Raw genomic sequence first — 16,983 nt, 5'->3', positions numbered from 1 at the left:
GCATACAGTCCATGTGACTGTAAATGTGCAGGAGCATCTGTCCTTCCCAGGAACCTTTTCTCTGTCTGCTGGAACCTGACACTAGGACTAGTGGAGATACTGTAAAAATGCATTAAAACATTCTCAGTAAAACTCTAGAAAGGGGCATCCTTAGGGAAGAGATTCTTTGTGAAGTGCCAAACTCTCTTTACTTTTCTAGAATTGGGCAGGAGAGGGTGGAGAGCCAGTTACTCTTCTAGTCAAAAAGAGGTGGATTACAAACATTAAAGCTGCTCTATAATTCCACTCACAAAAAATATTTTTTTGCGTACCTGCTGTGGTTAAGGAAGAAGGAAGGAAGGTCTAGTCTTACTAGTGAATGCTGTAACTATAAAGGGCTCTTAGTTGTCCTGCTTGAGTTAATCCTATGATCTTAATAAAGAGCAAGGTCACAGTTACAACTTTCACTGGGTTCATTCAGGATGAGCCCTGGGCTGCTTTCAGCCACCACGAAAATTCATAGACAAGACAGTGCTCTCCTGACTCCCACCTCCTTCTGCTTCAGTAACCAGATGTGTTCATCTCTGTAAGACAGCCTAAGTCCCAAGCCACCACTGCAGCTCTCACCCCAGCCTCAGATTTTTACCATCCCCGTACTCCATCAATCCATAGGCAGGTAGCACCTCTTTGCAGGTGTGAGGGCCAGACAGGCTGACAGAGGCAGATGGATTGGCATGACTGCTGCTACACTAGATATTGTCCATGCTCTCAGCAGGGAGGATTAGTTGGGTCATTTGTCTCTAGCTGTTCATCGTAGTTCACAGACCTCAGATTGGGCTGGACTTTTGCTCTAGTTTGCCTTATAGATATGGTTGAAATTGGTCACTGCATTGAAAGCTACCAGTAGGTTCAGAGTAATGCCTTATGCTGGCTCTGGTTCCATGGAAAATAAATCCCCCAGCAAACCTAAACTATCTCTTCACCTCTCAGTTTCTGTTGGCAGCAATTATCAAAAAACCTTTTGGTGTGTCCAGCCATCTTCCATCTCCCCTACCTAATTCAAGAGGGCAGCAGTTGATCCAAGCCCTGAATGAAGCTTGAAACATTCTGCTGGTTCAATAGCCATGTGCTTGTTACAGCCACACACTTCTATCAATTACAGACACTGCATAAGCAGCAGACTTTGTGCATGCTTGTGCCTTTCCCTTCCACCTCTTTGTACTTCTAATATGCCTTAAAACACACGCAGGGAGCCAAAGGCAGACCAAGCAGCCTAAATCCCACTTACATCCCAGTGTTTAGTATTCCACATTGCCTGGCTCCAGGTCTTCAGAAATGCTTTGACAAAGGAACCACAATTGAAGGAATTTAGTGAAATTCAGCCTCTGGAGCCCACCTACTTTGCCCCAGTATAGCAAGGCTGGTTCTGTCATTTCACCTGAAAAGCCGCAGGGCTTAGGAATACAATTTTGATTCATAGTTAAACAAACATTTTCTTAACATGATTAAGACAAGGGATTGGACACCATGGGTGTAGCCATTTTAGTTGTTACAAGAGCTGCGGTTTAGGTGAGAGCCTTCAAAATACAGAAACTACCACGTACAGTTCCATGATTCAAGTTTCTGAGTACAGCAGAATCTGGAACTGATTACAATTTATACTAAATGGCACCAATACTTTATATATCCATATGGATCCTCTAAAAAAAATCAGTCCTTTTTCAGGCAGACATTTCCTTGCTACAAAAAATAAAATTGCTGACATGGTAGAACTGAATTCTGCTAGTTCCCTTTTAATGCTGCCATGTTAATGAGAATGAAGTTACTATGGAACTGGAGTTATGTGCATTTCAGCTAGAAAGATACTTGATATGAACAGATACTTTCATGTTGGGATTCTATGCAGTGAAAAAAATAGCCAGTGTTAAAACTATCAAAGGGAACACTAACATTCCTTGGGAAAAAAACTCACAGCTGGACAGATCATTTGGATCCAAGAGACAGAACTCACAGTGATGACAAATATTCAGCTAGTCAGTGGCAACAGACATACTCAAGTAAATTCCTGACTAAGAGAAATCCTAGAATGCTGAAGGCACCAAAGGAGTTGTCATGACCTATTAGCTCACATTGTTACCCTCATGTGGGTTGAACCTGAGTTTGGAAACAGATGGGCTCCTGGCTTTGGCACTTTCCTAATTCCTCAAAAAGAAAGGTGGCAGACCCAATTAGAGCATGTCACAGGCCTGATCTGGGCAGCAACTAAACCACAGTGCATTCCTTCAAAGTGCATGGCGAACTTAGGAACCCTGCTGCTGCCTCTAAAAGACACTACAGTATTGTTCTTTTAACAATGCCACCCACTTTGAAAAACAGTTTTGCGTGCTGGGGTCTCTTTTAACACCAAGCAGGCCAAGGGAGTTATTAAGGAGCCATTCAAGCAAAGAAGGGGTGAATTGCTGTGTGTAACAGAGGCTATTGTTCACTTCTGAGACCGTGACTGGTGTAGTTACTGTCCCTGGAATGTTTTAAGGAAAGACTGGATATGGCATTCAGTGCCATGGTCCAGTTCACATGGTGCTTTTTGATCATAGGTTGGACTCAATGATCTCAGAGGTCTTTTTCAAACCGATTGATTCTGTGATTCTGTGATTATTTGGTATTTTTATAGCTTTTTCTATCAGAAGATCTGAAATTTACCTAGGAAGCTGAACGCGAGGCATCCAAAAGAGAAGCAGAATAAATGAAGGAATGAGGAAGATCAGCCACATGCTGAAGGTTTCTCAATGAATGGCACCTTGTGAGAGTAACAAAGGCTGCTACAGGACTGGCCTACTCACTACTTTCAGCAGGACTAGAAAATCTGGACCCATCTAGGGTACCACCTCCACAGCTGGCACAGCTGTGCAAGATCTTGAATCCAAAGACCAGTTTGCTCCTCACCAGCCTTCAGTGCCCGTGTGCCAAGAGAACATGTAATGAAACAGGATTATCCTGTGACAACCTGTATTAGTAAGAGATTGTAGTACCTGATGGGGAAAGAATGGCATAAACCAAGGAAATGCAGGATGTCAGCTATGTCAGGTTTCCTTCAAGACCACTGGATCACCAGATAGATATTTTGACAGTCTTCAGGCTGCATGTTTTGCCCCACATACATCTGAGGCCTGTGCTCATTTTGCTCTTTCCCCTCTAGACTGGAGATATCACTGCTGTGCCTCAGCACCTGAACAACCTCACGGAACTCTGAAGCTTTCCCTGCCAAAGATAGGAGATTGCATTAGGGGCCTCCAGAGGTCACTTCCAGGCTACATATTTCCATGTCACCTGGCACAGCAGCCTCTGTGACCTGCCTTTATATGAGATAGGTAAGGGGACAGAGGGAACATGACCTCCTCTCCTACTTCTCCCACACCTGAGCATGTGCCAGGTGCACTTTGGAGAGAACAGAGCACCAGCCTGCTCAGACCACGTCAGAAGAATCCCATCCAGAATGAGCAGTATGCACAATGTGCACTCTTGCTTGCAATTATCTCATATGTTCTTGAAGAGTTAAATTACAATCTCAGGAAGAAGGGAAGTTCTGCAATTTTTGTCCTGATAAAAGACACAGAGGAGGGGGAAATCAGGATATTCTTATTTTATTCAGCACTGACTTTCCCTTCCCCTCAAGTCTTGCTTTGCTACACACTGCTTTCTATTAGCTGAGAACCGAGGAGGATGGAGAGGATAATGCTAGCCAGCATGGAAAATCTCTACGTGACAATTTCAGCATCACCTCCAATCCCTATCTACTCAGGCTGCCAGGATCCATTCTGAGTTGCATTTTTCCAAAGCACTCCATATTGATTTAGCTCTCCTCCCACTGAAACCTGTGGCACCTACATGGATTCCAGTGGGATCAGGGAAAAGGCTGTGCCAAACTATTTTGAAAAAAATCCCACCATGTGTTTTAATGAGGAATGTCTCTGGCAGAAAAATTTTGAGTGCAGCTAAGCAGATTTTTTTGTTTCTTTCACATTAAAAGTTCAATTTCTGCCACTTCTCATCCAGGCAGTAGCTGCCCGGAAGAGTGGGTAAGATGTGCTCCAAAATCCCCAGCAGGATTTTGTCTGTTTTCAACTAAAACTGAATGAAACTTTACTGTTATCAGGGTTGTCCCTGTAATTCTGTGAGTGGGCACCCTTCTCAGGATGTGACACACCTCTCCTTCTTGCTGCAGGCAGCCACCCAGCTCATCTCTGGGCACAAGGGCATTCCCCACTTTCTGTTCCATTTGATAACCCTTTCCAGGAGCTGACTTCACTGAAATCCTTCTTTTGCTATTTGCCTCCAGTACATCCTGTCATTTGCTCATGATCCAAAGCCTCAGCATCTCATGTATCCCATCCTTCCTGTTCATTGGCATTGGAGGCCACAAAAGTAGCTTTCAATCTCTAAATAAAGATTTGGCACGTGATGAAACTGATAGCTTCTCTCCGGTACTTAGGAAAACCTTCCACCAAGGTAAGCCAGTCGTTTCCCCCACAGTGATCCCTGTCCTCACAGGAATAGAAGCCACCACCACCAAGTAGCAAAACTACCCAGAGAGATGTGATGTCTTTGTCCTTCTTTTACCATAAGCAAGAAATTTCAAATATGCCTTTAGCAATGAATGTGTTTTTTGGCCTGCAGCATCACCAAACTGAGCTGAACAGCAAACATAGAATAAGGAAGTTTCAAAACTAAGGAAACAACAGTGAGCTGAATGAACACGGAATTTTCATTCACATTTGCTCATGATTATGCTTTTTTTTTTTTAAAAAAAAAAAAGGAGAATTAGTATTTTTAAATTCTCTTAGGCTGCTAAGGAAAAAAAAGGAACTACATTAGCTGTATTACTGATTGCGATGTTGATTCATTGTAGCACACTGGAGAAAAACCAAAGCAGATGATAGGGAGCTTTTGAGGATTTCACTGCTGAGTGCATAGTGCATTTAGACATATATTTTAATTTCACATCTGGTAATAGTTCTGGTATTGGGTTATTTCACCAGAAGGCAGCAATAACTATTTTTAGCCAAAATGGACCTTACCTCATCCAGTAAAATTCCATTTATGTTTAAGGCTTTGCTAAACACATTACATCTACCATATATGAGGCTTAACAAAACACTTGCAAATGTGTACCCCAAGGACAATAGCCTAGGAGAATCTAACACCAGGGGTATTTTCCCTGTCTAAACCCCTAACTTAAAACAGGTGCTAGAGACCCAGGAACACTCAGGTCTCAAGGGCAAGGACCACAAACAAGATCCTCTGGCACATGATCTACCAGTCTTGAGGGCAGGCCAAACAAAAGGTCCCTGCAGTGTCTTTTTCACATTTTTATTCCCTTATACTTCTATTGACTCTGGTGTATTTCCCTGTGATTTCCACTGTCATCTCTTCATTCTTCTGTACAAGTACAGGTGACAGTATCTGTTAATATGAAGACTGTCCCACCTAATTTTGGCGCAATTCAATTTTTGGTGCACTCAACTGACTTCAGTGACTCACACAGGGAGTAACTGCTCCCAGTTTATAGACAATTTTCTAACACTTCAAAACCCAAAAAATTTAAAACTGTGAGGCATGAAGTGTCTAAAACTTTTTGAAAGACATCTATCAACCCTAGAGACGTTTGCTAATTATAAACTCTTTCTCTGTGTTTCATAACAAGTAGCATCTCACTGAACCCTTCCAACTCCCCTGTTGGCAACAAGACATATGGACTGAAACGTAGTTAAAAGGCAAATTGTAAGAGTCAAAACAAGCTTTTTAAACTTTGGGTTTCAAGAGTTATCTTCATATAAATAATTTTATTGTAGGATTATAAATTGAATGGAGTATCATCAGCTTGCAAAATGTGTTCATTTTTAAATTAATAAGTATTAATAAAAGTTAATAGAATTCTGCCATATCACAGCCAGCAGAAGATCTGAGTCCAACACCAGCTGTTCAGCAACTGGACAGAAATTTAGGCAAATATTATAAAGGCTTGAAGATACTGTAGGAGAGATGAAGCCCTTAGGATTTGTTTGGACTAAACACTGCAGGAAAGGGGGATGCTCCGAGGGAAGCTGCTGGCGGTGGATTTGAACAGCAAAGACGCTTTCTGTCCTCCTGACCTGTCACTAGAGGTCAGCGCAGTGCCCCTGCGCCAGGCTGGTCCCTTTAAGGAAAGCTAACAAAAGCCCCAGCTCCCAGAGGCAAACAGTGGTCTTAAGATAAAACAGCTCCAAGAGGACAGAATTTGTGCTTCTGCAAGGGGAGAAACGGGAGGCCCCGGAAAAAGAAGAAAAGCTGGTACTGAAAAGCCGGAGCCCAAATCAGCATAAAAGCACACTAGATGTTGAAGGTTTCCCCCAGAGCTAAGTGTAACAATGGCTGTTTTAAAACAGCCTTTAGTCTAAGGTAGAAGTTGTCACCTAACAGTGCAGCTAACACTCCGAGGGTTCTTCCTGATGCATGAAAAATAAATTGCTTAATCTCCCTGCATAACAAAATTCTTACCCCAGGCTGGGAACAGCTGGTTTAGCTCATGTAAATCTAGCTCGAACAGGCAGGACAAGGAGAGGGAAAGCATTAACTGCTCTGGAACAATTCCTGAATAAAAAAAGGAACAGACAGTCATCTTCCCAACATAACAAAAGAGATATCCACTGTGATCCTTGATGTCACTGAATAAACCTTGTGGTTCGGGACTCTGCCATTAGTCCTGTCCTGGGATGGGCTCCCCTCCAGCCAGGAGGTGACAGCTATCACAGCACTTGATAGGAATCGTGGTGGAGCAGCTCTTCCTCTTCCTTTTAGAAGAGGAGACTGGAGCAGTCATCTGCTCTCAAGACAGGTGCAAGGGAGAGAGGTTTGGCACTGAAGAAATGTCACCTTGTGGCAATCAAATTAGTTACTTCCCCTCCTCACATGTGTTCTGGTAGAATTTCTGGTGTTCAATCCACCACTGTAGCAGAAGAGCACAAGTTTGCAAGCATGACTTGAGCAAAGAACTGCATAGCAATACTTCCAAAAGCCATTTAGAACAGGCTGCCCTGCCTCAAATGGCAGCAAAGAGACTTGGGCTGCAATGTTTCCATAAACTCACACAAAGACATTTATCACAACTTAACCTGTCTCCCCTGCTCTTGTAGATGCAGGAAATCAACACCTTGAAATCCAAAAATATTTGGTTAGCAGTTGGTTTCTCCTCTTGGCATAGTGGCAAAGGAAACCAGGAGAATAAATTCATACAGACATATGGGGAAAATAATTCATCTTGGTCAATGAACTATAACTAAGTGAAACCAGTGCAAATAAGAACCTAATTCCATAACCCAAAAGAAAGCAGAAATATTTTAGCCATTTAAAAATATTTTCTTCCCTAATCTATATCTGACTCTGAGGATAAGTAAAATGATGTACACACAGCTTCAAGCAACCATGAAAAAGTCAACCTATTCCTGTAGGAAGCATTTTTGCCAGGGGTGCATTAGCTGTAAAATGTCTTATCACTCATTCTTTAATACATTATATACAAAGGAGGAAAAAAAATGTCACAGCTATGTGCTTTGTCACTTTTTTCCCTTGGAAACTTCAATTCTAAATGACACACATTATAAGAAATGCAAGAATAGAAAAGATATAAAGTTTGAAGTACAGGACTGTATTTCCTGAGGTCATCTACCCATTACTAATACCTTTGAGTCATAATGTTTGGGAGTCAAAAACAGGCACCTTGCTGAGCCAAGTGCTGTAAAAAGACTTTCTCTCAACAGAGGTATCAAATGAGAAAATAAGATGGATAGAGGTGGAAAAAGTACGCAAATAAATGAGATAACACTAGTAACAGTGAGAGCAGCTGCCCACCCTGTACAAACTCAGGATGCCATCAGGAATGGGGATTTCTGACATGGCATCCTGAGCAGTCAGAAGAGCAGAGACACCACCCAAAAAGATAGGCATTACCAGAAGAACCTGTTTGTGATAATTTCTGACAGTCCAGGAACTTGTTGAAATTTTATGTAGCCCCTTTTACATTCCTGGAATAAAACACCACCTGCTGCCCTGCAGCAGCAGTGTTGACATTTTTGGAGGATGGTGGCACAAGGAAAAGTTTTGCCAAACAGTGCTGTAATGTGGCAGTTGTTTGTAGCAGCTTCTCATGAGGGGGAAAGATAGCACATGAGTACTTATATGACAATTTTACAAGTGGAAATAACATGAAATTTTCAGCTGTCTGGAAGCAAACCAAATTACGCACACCCTGAGCAGGACAGAAGTACAGAAGTAGCACATAAAGAACCTTGATATAAAGATGTGACTGAAAACAGAACAGGAGAAACACAAAATACAATTAAACAAGAGAAAAAAAAAAAGAAAGAAATATTAAAAGCAGAAGAAACAAACAGCATAAGCTTTCCAAATAAAAGTATTACATCCTGTGAGACCTTTGGCAAATTATTTCTCCATCAATACCATGGAGATAATATTTCCTGCTGTCATCACATCCCTAAAAACTTTAAACTCCTGATTGTTTGCAGAGAAATCAATCACAGAGAAAGATGGTGAGGATATACAGAAGGTTTGGGCCTTAAGAACTTCAGCATTCTGTAAGTGAACTTTTAATTTTAATATTCACTATTATGCTGCCATCAGGTTTAAGGCATGTTCTTTAACATATGGAATGAAAAAATATGCATTCTGTTTTGGTAAACAACCAGGTGAAGAATAAATTAGACTTCTATTTGTGGTCACCCTTCACAACCACACAACCAATCAAAAGCACAGAGAGATAGGTTATGGCATGAGGAATTACAGCCCCCAGCTGTGCTAAACTCGGGAGGCCGCACACAGGAAGACAATCAGTCTTCTCTACTTGTATGCTGACACACAGCCTAGAGTCTGACCTGTGGTTTTCCCTTCCTTTTTTTAAGATGACCATGAGCATTCCTTCACCTTGCCCCATGGCTGTCTATGCTTTGATGATTTGCTTGAGTGGCAGAGGGGAGAAAACCAATAAATCTTCTATGCAGTGAACATAAGCTACAGTTAGAAAGGCCCTTAAATTCACAGCTCCTCAGCTGATGTGAATTGGCACACATGCATTAAAACTAATTGGCAGGATTCCTCAGGCAGCTCAAATCAGTGTCACTCCACTGAAGCTTATGGAGCAGCCCCAATGTGTAGAAGCTGGGGATCTGGCCCACAGCCTGTGCTGCAGTCCAGAAAGACAGCATCAGAAATCAAAAGGAAAGTCTTTATAATTTACTCAGTATTACTGAGACAAGTGATTAAGAGACATGGTGTTGAGACATGGCATTAAGTTAGGTAGACTAAACAAGAGCTATAGAAGATAAAAACTAGTTCTTTGTTTCTTCCTCTGTATAGTTTTACCAGGAAAGGTTATGTAATTTCTTGCAACATATTCCACGAGGCAATGAAAAGTGAAGGCAAGGTGACAACTGAGGAGGTAAGAAGGACAGGAATAACAGAATAAGGAATCCAAGCTACTTAATGAATTGCAGGCACTAAAGTGTGCTTCTCTGCTTATGTTGAATTGATGTCAGACCCTTTCCCACTGATGTCAGTGGAAAGAGTGGCATTACACAATGATGCTCATCAGCCCAAGGGAGGGGCAGTGTAAAAGCAGAGGAGAAGGTTCAGGTAGTTCAGCTTTTTATTTTGGAAGCAATACTGAGAATCTTCTGTATTCAGCGTTCATGGAATTTGGATACCATTGTTAGCATTCTAATTGTTAAAAGTCAGATGCAGAGATAAAACTAGCAGGTGCTCACAGGGAAGGGAGAGGGGAAGTGGTGAGGGGAGAGAATATCAATACATTTAAATTCATGTTTTGCGGCTCAGTGGTAGAAATCTGTATTATTTTTGCAAAGCCCTTCTGGGATGTCCAGCAAAAAGCAGTGCTTTTGTCATGCTGCCATGTGATAACTCAGTCTTAAGTATCCTGTGGTGAGAAATTTATGATTCTCTTTACTTTGAAGAAGCTGCATCTGCACACAGGAACTCACTGAAAAGAAAGTTTGTTTATGTCAGTAACACATGCATACATGCAGGTATTTTCAGGGCATGGAGTGTAAATGAACTGCTTTGAATTCCAGGGGACCAAGAAGATCTCAAAAGTTCTAGACACCACAGTGTTACCCTGTATCTGCTCATGTAGTCATTGTTTGTCCTGGAGGCTCATCCATAAGGATGAGTGAAAATGAGACACCAGAGAAAATGCATCTCTTCAGCTTTGACATGGGAAAAATACACTGCACTTTACAAGCATCTGCCCTTGGCAACAATTTCTCACCCTGCTCCAAGCTCTCTTTTGGTTTCACCAGCTACCTGATCAATTCCCATGGGAAAGTCTGTAGTGAAAACTCTTTCAAGACAGACTCTTCTCAAGACTGAAACGGTAAAGTGGGAGTGAGAAAGTTTGCATACCGGGTGGGAATTTCTTCCGGCATGCAAAGTCAGAACAACTGAGGAGAATAATTCTGCTTTAATTTTGCAATCTATTTTTAATGTTTAGAGATGTTTTGAATGACACTGAAAAAGTATGTGTGTGGTTTTGAAAGAAGGGCTACCAGCAAAATTGTGCAGTCTCGTGCAATTGGGCTCTGCTGGCACGAGGCAAGCAGCTATTCCAGACTAAGCCTCTCCAAGGCTCTGGCACTGCCTGGTGCTAACAGCACACAGAGCATGTGTGATGCCAATTCAAGGCTGTAGCCACTAGTAATCATTGAGGGGATTTAAGATTTCAATTCAACTACATCTGAATAAAGGTATGTGCAGGTTTATTAGTGCTAAGCAGCTTTGCATTTCAGTGCTGTTATACCATGGAGACCAACTTTGCAGAAACAGGGTTGGTAAGGCCAATTCCACAGCTGCTCAATCAGCTTTTACACATCAGCCTTGGTCTGAGGTACAAAAGAACCAGAAAGACTGCAGCTTGCCTTCAGTCATCTCCATGACAGAGTCTTTAAAGCAAAATCTGCTTCCATGTCTCACCTGAAGTTGGTATTTGATCCACTGTTCACTACAAAGAATTATATTTCTCTTAGTCAGATAAATATGATTATTAACACAATAAAAAAGTACTGTAAATACAACTTTCAGGTTCTTCTATAAATTAAAGTATTGATTTTGAAAGGAGTTTTTCTTGCAGCATTCCATTTTGGTTTAACTTTATTTTAAAAGGCACTTTCAAGAAAAACCTTGCTCCTGGATTACTACTGATTCTCAAAAAAATCAACAACAATGTTTATTCACACACCACTAGTATGTCTCTTCTTTATCATAAACAATCACGTTCTTGTAATGGCAGATGGGATCTTTGCAAAGTTCTCAACAAGGCAGGCACTTTCCTGAAGATGACTTTTATATAAATTACTCTGGTATCATGTAGTCTACCTAAAGTTAACACAGATTTACTGATTTGTACACAAAACAGCATACTGGCTAACAATAGTGATCCTTGCCTACATCATGTCTGAAACAAAAGGTTTAACATTCTCCAAATTCCTTAAGTGCCACAGGTCCTTAACTCTCACCACTTTCAGCGTGACCTCTCATCTGTATATTTCAGATACAAATCTTAAAGAGAAGAAAGATTTTTCATCCACATAGCAACAGCTACCTTTCAAGTCTCTACCTTCCCACTAAAATAATCACCAATCCCAAACTATGCATTAGGGTCTTCAGTAAACACACAGCTATTCTAACACAAAAACTACCAATGTAAGAAGCAGCAGAAAGGTATTTTACAGCGATTTACTTAATTTATATAAAGTGAAGGAAAGACATGTACTGTTAACAACAGAAAATGTCAGGGTAGGGCAAAGAGATAAAGAAATACCCCACTATATTCCCATCTTAACTGAGTAGAATGTGAAAATCAATAATTTCGTTTTTCAAGATTGAGAGTGTCTTGGAAGCTTGGTATGTATTTTTAAGACCATTAAGCTGAAAATAATTAAATTGGAAGCTCTGATTTAAAAAAAAGTATCAGAATAATTATTTTCTTTTTCTCAAATTAATTCATGGAACATATTTGAGGATTTCAACATAGTTGCTATCTAACAGCTATAGCTGCACAGCCATCTTCATTGAATATATGCACAGCAATTCTGTTTCCCTGCATGTAAACCCAGTTTGCTTAAATACTTCTAGTCTGCAGGATAAGTTCCACTGAAGAAGAGAGTACTCAGACAAAATGAAGATTCATAGACTTTAAACAATCACTCTTAACCATGGGAGATTTGCAGATCCTGTGAGACCTATTTTGTCTTCTTAAAGTATGTCAGCCAATTTTGTCCTCTTTTCCAAGCCAAAAAAAAAAAAAAAATCCTTTTTCCAACACTCCAGTCCCAAAGAAATTCAAATATTTAACCATAATGAAATCCTTTAAAGAAGTAATAATTACCCAAGAGACTAAGGCCTACTACTGCTGTGCCTCCTCAATTTTTTTTTTTTTTGTGGACTACAAAAGATGACACCTTAGCATGTTTTTGAGCAAGTTATTTCCTCATGCAAAGAGAACTATCTGCAGAGCAGTCCCTATCAAGTTCTTTTACTTGTCTTGGCAGGGGAGGGCAAAACCCTCTAAGATCTTTCCTTTGTTTAAATGCATTTCCTGCCTTCCTTACTGCTATAGACTGTGTTGTGACAGGCCTATTTTTAGTCCAAAGAAAGGAAAAAGCACCACTGGAGGCAGGAAAACTAAGTTGGGAAAGAATAGAAGGAAGTGTGGCTGCCATTTAGCCAAACAATCTAGAACTAAATGAGCTCAAAGGAGCCCCAGCCTCAGTGAAGCTGCTGGGAGGGAACAGAGCACAAATCCTGCTTCTCTCTCCAGCCCTGCCAGGGCTGCTGAGTGGGATAGCCATGGGCAGGACACTGCTGGGAGCAAAGAACCTCAGCATCTCCAGATCCTGAGAAGAACTCTGAAATAAGGAGAGTGGTGTAAGTTGGATACCTATCAAATTAAGGTAAGTGCCTCCTTCTGGCATTTCTGCTTGCTGCATGCTCCAGTTCTTTTCAGGTGTGGCCAGGCTGGTAAATGAAAAAGAATGAGCTTTGGCAAAGGAATGGCAACTGACTTTTAGATAAAGGTTTGGCAGGATGTCTGATTTTTAGATAAAGAAATCTGAATTCACTTATGGAGTCCTCAGAACTTTTGTTAAGCAAAAGAAGCCTTTGCCATAAATCCATGCCATAACTGCTGTTTTTCTGACTTGTGTCATGTTCATCTTGCAGATTGTGATTAAGTACTAGAGAAAAGTTATGCTAAACATATGCCCCAAAGGAAAATATTATGTCAACTCTGCATTAATTTAAAAATATAGATTTAGAGAAAGACAGAGGGAGGGAGAAGTATATGAAATATATATTTATACAAGATGTGTTAATATGGAATAGAGAAATACATCAAAATGTATATAATGCAAATTTTGTGATAATTTGGTCTTATGATGTAGATTTGAAGATAGGAACTTAGCCTGAATTAAAGTACCCGAAAGTTTCTAGAGTTTTAGAATTTATTATGATAGGTAATTCATGTGTGTGTGCATGCATATATACAAAAATATGCTACATAGAGATACCAAATCAAGATATATTATTCATTGTTGCTTGCATTGAAATACTACATGTTGCCATTCTGAGGTCTAATTTAAACTGATAGTAGAATATGAGTGGAAATTTCTAATCTGCTGATTTTCAGATACTATACACAATATCACACTGTCATGACTGAGTGCGTCAAAAGTTCCATTTTAAGATAGATCAGTGTACAGACCATATTAATTTACTGAGTTACCATCAACAAGACAGACTTTTAAGATGGAAAAATTGAGGGGTTTTTTAAGATTGTGTGATTTCTTCAACTCTCAACATATCCTTTGCACTTCTAACAAAGGAAATGCTGTTGTGATTTGCTGGCAGCAGAATAGAAGCTGTAGAATAACAGACTCAGGTTTTCATCATGCAAATTTTATCTTCTTTGAAAGATCTATGAGAATAACCTTTGTATCCATCTCATTTGTGTTAACACATTGCCTCTAAGCATATGGTATTCAGATTATTAATTTGTTATTCAGATGTTGTCTAGGATTAGCGGTTTATGGCAAAAGGTTGCTGGTGACTAAAAGGAAGTGTGATGTGTTGTTATTCTGCTGTATCCCCATAGGATGCTATTATGTTTAGAGTCTGCTATTGTGAAGATAGCAAGGCAGGATGTCCCCCATGTAGGTGAAAAGCCACGATAGGGTCATTGTAAACAGCAGCAGTCAGCTGAAACTCTGACCCAGGGAGGTGCCAAGCAGCAACTCCAATGAAGCAGATGTAAGCCAAGGCTCGTGGAAAGGATGGGGCTTTTCTTTGTCCAATTTCAAAGTACTCAACAGTTCCAGTGATTCTCAGTAATTTACAGTAGTTCTAGGTGGTTATAAGCCTGGTTTTGTGAAGACTAAAATGGCAGTACAACTAGAAGCTTGTACAGATATTTGCAAGAGAAAGCTCTCTAGATTGCAATTTGATTTACTAGCATAGCATGCTCTAATGCAGGTAACATTCTTTGTTTTCAATTTCAGTAACTGGTTGCCCTGCACAAAAACTAAGCAGAAACAGAAAAAGAGTGATTTAATTTAAAATTTTAGGAAGCATTGCAATTTCTGGAGCTGAATAAATACAATTGTTTCCATGAAATGTCAGTTGCACAGCGACTGCAATACAACTAAACAGTGCACACCGTGTCATTCAGATTTGTTTATTCAGGTCAGCAGGACTCACCGTGGTTTTTTTAAAGCTTGGTACCACTGCATAAAAGTAGCAAAACAGAAACCATTCCTTAGCTATACGGAGAAGATCACTTACAAATCAGCCAGTTATAGTGTAGTTTACAGGAAAAGGTGAACAAAAACATACTGATGCACTCTCACATTTGCCTTTGGAAAAAATACTACAGATGGCAGTATTAAAAAGCCCCTAATTGATGGGAATTCCCTAATTATTTTTTAAGATGGTACTTAAAAATTGCCTAATTAATACTCTTAATACACACATATAAAGATTTGTTTCTAAACTGCAAGAGTTCACATGTTCATGAGCTCAAAGTTTGCAAACGGAGGGTTTTGTCCTGAAGATAAAATCATGAGGAAAAAATACTTCACTGAAAGTGTGACTGAGCACTGGTATGGGCTGCCCAGGAAGGTGGCTGAGTCACTGCCCCTGGAGGTGTTTAAAAAAAAGACTTGATGAGGCACTCAGTGCCATGGTTTAACTGATAAGGTATTGATAGGTCACAGGTTGGACTCCATGATCTCAAAGGTTTTTTCCAAACTAGTTTATTCTGTGATTCTGTGTTTTCAGAAGGCCTTAGAATGAAATTTACACCCCTGAACCTTATAAAACATTACCACCTGCCAGGGTCTAAGTACTCTGCAGGAGATTCTTTCTACATAAACACTTTTGAGTGTTCACAAGTATTAACAGGGCTGCAATTATGAAAGCTCCAAGCTAAAAATTAAATATGAGAATTTGATATACCAGAAGGAAGTTGAGGTTCACATGCTTCCTACTCTGACATTTTACCAGGTAATTAAAGAGGTTTAGGGTTGTAAAATAAATACCTCAGTCAGCTGTCACTACTGTGTGGGCAGTATGGATTTCTGGTTCCAGGAAAGCTGACTGACTTGAAGAAAAATCACATGACTTAAAAAGTAAAGCACTTTGGGTGACAAGTCATGCCTTGCTTTCCTGCAAATCTAGTCCAGGTTTAGGAAGATTTATTATTCCTCATGCAATTGCTCCAGTGTAAGTATCTTAATTTCTCTCTAAGCCCTTATTCCACTGTACCAGACACTCTTACAAGGAAGCTTTGTGCTCCAAGTCACCATTTAGTCAGGCCCACTAACATTACAACAAAGAAAAGAGCAGAGAATTACAAGTGTTTGGAGTAGTCAAAGCAAGATTTTTGAAGAACACATGTACAGTCTACAGAACTCTCGCTCAAGAGGGGACACAAAAAGAAACCCAGTTAAAACACATTAAGACATCAACATTCAGTATTGGATAGCATCAAAATAGTTCTACAATGAGATGCAGCTATTCAACACAACAGAAATATTAGTGTTAACAAATAATTTTTTTGATAATGTCTAAAACACCTAGATCATAACTATGTGCAGAATAACATCCTGACTCATGAAAATCTTTATGCAGGTGCTTAAATTTAAGCTTATGGGTAGTCTCATTGATTTCAAGCAAAATTATTTCAACAGTATGATAAAATGTGAAGCTTGGCAGAGTCATTAGGCCATCTAGTCTGACTACAAGCATGTTAAATTCACCATTTCTTTTATCCAAAACCCAAAAGCTTTCCTGCTTACAACAGAAGAGTATGGACTAAAATTTAAGGGGAAGATCACAATGTTCTACACACATGAGTAGCAACCCACAACAGTGAGAATTGTTCAGACTGACACAAATCCTTTAGCTCAAATGGGAATTAAGTGTGCAGACTTTGCACCAACTTACTGCACAAGAGTGAAGGTCAATGTGTGTACGGACGATGGACTGTTTCTCCCAGAAGTCTCTGTGCTATCAGAAAAAGCCATTAGCTTTATTTTGATTGCTTTCCTACTCTTCTAGTGGACTAGAAAAGTACTGTTGCAAAAGCAAGGAATTTAAAAAAAGCTTCTTTAAAAACAATCTTATGCCAAACTGCAGATATATTTTTTTACCTTAAATTCTCTCATTCACCCCAGGCAATGTGCAAATTGTGGTACAAAATTAGGAGCCATTGTTCACAAATAGACGAGACATAGATACATTAATCAAATCGGAAAATACATCTAGAATGAATTTGTCAAATCCCTTACTTGGTCACACCTAGGCAGTTTAAAAAGACTTACTACCTGAACAATATATGAGAAAAAGTAGGAGACTTGACCTGGGGTCTCCTTTCCAAGGATTAGTAGC

General features: G+C 40.0%; 1 protein-coding gene across 3 annotated transcripts in view; it reads left to right on the top strand.

Moving 5' to 3' along the window:
- Positions 1 to 12,809: 12,809 nt before the first annotated feature.
- Positions 12,810 to 16,983, top strand: part of RASGRP3 (RAS guanyl releasing protein 3) — a 58,314-nt gene continuing 54,140 nt past the window's right edge. For all 3 annotated transcript variants that reach the window (XM_085576898.1, XM_085576895.1, XM_085576892.1), the window contains exon 1: positions 12,810 to 12,992. The gene's annotated coding sequence lies outside the window, so the exon portion shown is untranslated. The remainder of the gene's footprint in view (positions 12,993 to 16,983) is intronic.

This window comes from Lonchura striata, chromosome 3, assembly GCF_050655825.1.
Source record: "Lonchura striata isolate lonStrDom1 chromosome 3, ASM5065582v1, whole genome shotgun sequence".
NCBI classification, from domain to species: domain Eukaryota; kingdom Metazoa; phylum Chordata; class Aves; order Passeriformes; family Estrildidae; genus Lonchura; species Lonchura striata.
The sequence above is the reverse complement of the archived record's forward strand: the minus strand, read 5'-3'. Positions and strand labels throughout refer to the sequence as shown.